Consider the following 4,553-nt stretch of genomic DNA (forward strand, 5'->3'; position numbering starts at 1 on the left):
TTTTGTTTCACTGGAAAGGAAAGAAAGATGCTCAGTTTTAAACGTTAAAGTGTACAAGTTGCTTTGTTACAATAAAACTAAATGTGTACACAAAGGGACTGGTTGGTCTTCACTGAAAGAAACAGTTGTAATATTCTGTTTTGGACTTGCACATAGTTTCTTGGCATTTTTGGGGGCATTTGGTCAGTATTTATGTAGTGCAGTGCAACCTTGTGGTTCTGTGGACTGATGATCAGTTCATTTAGGTTCCATTATTTCAGTACTTGGAAAGTGCTTCATCTGGCAGGTCCTGCTGTGTGCTCCATTGCTTGAATTATGTGACAGTCGTGAGACGAGGCTGTAGTGCCTATGCCTGGATGAAGATAAAGCGTATATTCATGTTCTGCAAAAAGAAAAGCCACTTGACTCAGCTGTTTTAGTACTAACTTGGGGTACTCTACCTCAAGGAAATCAGTTTGCATGAGAAGACCATGCAAACTCAGAATAAAAAGATGGGATGGGCTCTAGTAAGACTTTCTGTGGTTCTGGAATTCTGTTCAGGTGAAAAGGAATATTCAGTGCAAGCAAACTTTTGGGGTTATTTCAATTAGCAAGATTCTTTGAAGCTTTTGTATAAAGAAGCTGCTACTTACTGCTTTCTCTCCTTGGTAGCAGTGTGTAAATATGCTTTAGATATACTTTTTTTTTTTTTTTTTCCTCCCTCCATGTTAAGAGACTTTGAATAGCTTGTAATGATTTCACATAGAGGTTGTTGGTATTTCACAAAGTGTAATGAAAGTTGTTTTAACATGCTGTGCTTTTGAAATATTTAAAAGATTGTATTAGCTAATCTCAAATTCAAACAGCTAGTTCTCTTTGGATGTGTAGAGAAGACTGTCTTCTGGGAAGACTTGCTCTTATATTCTCTGATTCCTTTTCCTCACAGAATTTGCTGTAATCAAATTCTGCTTTTTTTTCTTTTTTAATGCTTAAGAATACACTTAGCAGAGCAAGATTAATCTCTACTTGAGACATGCCCAAATAACATAGGAAAGGGGAGAGTATTCTGTAAGTGTTTGGTCCATCTCGGATTCAGTCCGGTTACCGGAAGTGATACAACATCCAGTCTGCATGCGATCAGTGCAAAATAAGGCCATCTACTTTATTCCATCTCAACTAAAGCTTCTGCTCAGGTCTTGCTGCTTGCAGTGCAAATGAAGATATTAACTGTAATTTGTTGTGGTTTTTTGTTTTTGTTTTTTTTTGCCATCTAGAGAGAACAAATGAAAATTAAGCAGCCTATAACTTGTTTGATTCCTTTTTTTGCTATAAGATAGAAGTCTGCTACCTGTTGTGGTAGCAGGTTGATGTGCTATTATTACTTGCCCTGATGCCTCACAAATGTTAATTTTTATGTAATCCTAATTGATTGTAGATCTTTACAGATAATAATCTAGCTAGTCTTAATGCTTTGTGGAGAAAAAAAAAAAAACCTGTGCCATTGTTGCTAATATGTCTGTTATTATCAGAAAACCTATAAAAGCTGTTTTGAAAGTAATCAAAGCTTCAGGTTCTGTAAAGTCAAAATGCCACGAGCAGGAAATGGAAAGTATGGATATTGAAATTCTTTGGAGGATTCCTTATCCATTTACACAGGGATGGCGTGGATTTTACAGGATAACAAAACATTCTTGCTGCTGTACTGATGATACTGAATTTCCTGTGAAACAGAAGGATTTACTACTGGCAACAGCTAAAGAGTAAACTAATGTACTAAAAAGTCAACCATATTTAAATGTAATCTTAAATTTCTAGCAATAGAAATGAATAGGAATTAACACATTTCTCACCAACAGTGAGGAAATACTGCAGATGGGCATCATGCGCTCTGGCTGTTCACGTAATGTCTAATTTGACTGAATATAAGTAATGGGTGCCTGTTTTTACTTGACTTAATCTGTGTTTGCATTCAAAAAAGCATTTAGAGGTAATGTCCGCCTTGGATAAGAATGGGAGATTAATTTCTATTAAACATTTATCTCTATCTTGTTAATTCTCCAAAGCTGCTTGAGTTCCTCACATGCAGTTGATCCTACTGAGTGAAACTTGTCACAGATGGAAGCTGAATTTAGGCTTTGTGGCTTGAGTTTCCAGGGTTAAAATATGGAATTGGTGACAATTTAAAGTTACTGTACTTAAATGACTTAAACGACTTGAGGGTTTTTAAGTTTGAAATTTAATTGCTATAAAATGAATCCTTTGTCTGTAATTTCTAGTGCCAAAAGAAAGCAAATGCATTCATGTGTGTAAATAGGTTTTTAACATGTATGCTTATTCATAGTTGTCAATACAGGTTTTGTCCCTGTAAACAAGCATTATCTGAATCGATTTCTCAGTCATTCATGCCATTTGTTTGAATCTGTAAGCTTCTCTTTGTACCACTTCAAAACAGGTGCATAATGGTAGCACTTTGTTTATCTGATACTGTTCCTGAATTTTGAAGCCATGTCTTTTTTTTTTTTTTTTCCCCAAAAGAAAACCTGAAATCACTTCTGATGTACCTTCAAGCTATCTTTCTATTGGAAGGAATTAAAGTACCTTTAACTGTAACTTGATGTTACCATTTCTAAGAGTCTTTTTCGAAAGAATCAGCTATTAGTCCCAAACTGCGTTGTTGGGTGGAGGTTGTATGCTCACCTTTATGGACTGCAGGTGCCTAGTATGGTAAAAGTGAGGTCACAAGTGACCCTGGAACAAGAAGCTTGCTTCTGCAGGGGAGCAGATCTTTCCTTAATCTCTTGCACTCCTTTTCCTGGATTAAAATGGAGTTTTCTAAGGCTTTTCTCTTGATCCCACATCTGAGTGAACATGCTCTATAGTGGAGGGAGTCCTGTAAGACCTAACACCCAGTGCCTGCAAAGTAGCATCGCTATGTGTGACAGTGACCTTGCTGCTACTCAGAGGGTTTCTGCAGTGCCCGAGGGCTGGAGCAGCACCTCCGTGTGCTGCCGCTGCTCCCCAAGAGCTGCTGGCCAGCAGGACTGCTCTGTGCTGGGCCTGGGAGCATCGCCGGCAGCTGAAGGAGCTGTTCTGCGCCCCTGTGCTGGCGGCAGGCCGTGCCCACTCAATGCCTCCTCCCAGCAGGATGTTGGAAGGGCTGGATGGGCACTTTGTGCTTTCAGCAGTGACGTTTTCCAGGGGACAGAGAGGTGAACAGAAGGGATAGCTGAACTGGCCAGGGCTATCTCTGAGTGGGGGGGAGCCAGACCCTCTTGGCCTTTGCACGCATGTGTGCTGTGAGGGTTGGCTACTGCCGGCCTCATCCCTCTTGGCTGTAGGACGCGTTCAGCCGAGTGAACCTTGTCCAACTCTTACAGCTCTCTGGGCTCCACACACTGATGCCCAGCCTCACAGGAAAGGTAGAGGGCCAGAAAGAATGAGGAAGCCCCCCACGAGTCCCCAACACAGCAGTGTGCAGACCGACCTCTGCACCTCACTGAGCTAAACTTCCATCCCTGCACACAGATTGGGATGGGTTTGTCCGCTGCTCTCGTGAAACTCCAAAGCCAACTACATCATCTTTTCTCTTCCTAGTATTTCCACAGAATGAAGAGTCTAATTAAAATCATTCCTTAGACACTAAACAGAGCCTGGCCCACGTTACAAATAGCAGCAGGTTCCAGAAGGGTTTATATTAATCTAATGCACTCGCTTTATTAACAACAGGAGAATGTTCAAAGGTTTTATAGAAGTCTAAAGCTTCATTAATTCAACTTGATTAAGCTAGATTTAAATTCTACATTTTCTGGTCGTTTCCTTATACTAATTATTCACTTGTAGACTATTTATAACGGGCTTATGTTAGAAAAACGGCTCTAATTAAATAAAAGAAAAGCATTCTCTTTATTAGCCTATTTCTAAGCACGTACGTGGGAATACTATCAGCTCTGGATGACTCCAGGGCTGAAAAAGCATATTAATGCAAAAATAATACTCAGTGCTGCTGAGGCGGGATCTGAGGGGAGGTTTGTGCCACCTGAAGGCAGTGATGGTGTGTCTCAGCGGATGTGATACACCGCATATCAGCTCTGCATGGCGCTGAGGCAGCGCTTGACATTTTGTAGCAACGCTGCCAATGGGTTCGGGTTACCTTTGTCCCAAATATTCAGCTGAAGCAGCACTGTCTCGATCCTGCCCCGCAGAGGGGCATCTCTACGGAGGATTAGTTGGTCACAGACAGATGGGCGTCATCTCCTTTTCAGTGCAGCACTGACCCTGGAGGAGAGCTGAAGATTGCCCTACACGCGAACTACAAACAGCTGGCAGAACCAGCACAACCGACAGCGCCCGGCTTCAGCCCGGAGACGTCACGAACCGAGCACGGCCCGAGCTAAGATCTGTCACGGCGTCACCGTAACGTCACTTTGCCATAAAACCCCGCCGCCGGTGCCTGTGGAGGCGGGAGGTACCTCGGTCTCCTCAGCGTCCGACCGCCGCGCCTCTCCTTCCCGCCGCCGTCCCGGCAGTTCCCTCAGGGCGGGGGCGGAGGGCTGAGCTACGGGCAGGGCGTCTCG

This window comes from Meleagris gallopavo, chromosome 19 (genome assembly GCF_000146605.3).
Source record: "Meleagris gallopavo isolate NT-WF06-2002-E0010 breed Aviagen turkey brand Nicholas breeding stock chromosome 19, Turkey_5.1, whole genome shotgun sequence".
Taxonomy (NCBI): domain Eukaryota; kingdom Metazoa; phylum Chordata; class Aves; order Galliformes; family Phasianidae; genus Meleagris; species Meleagris gallopavo.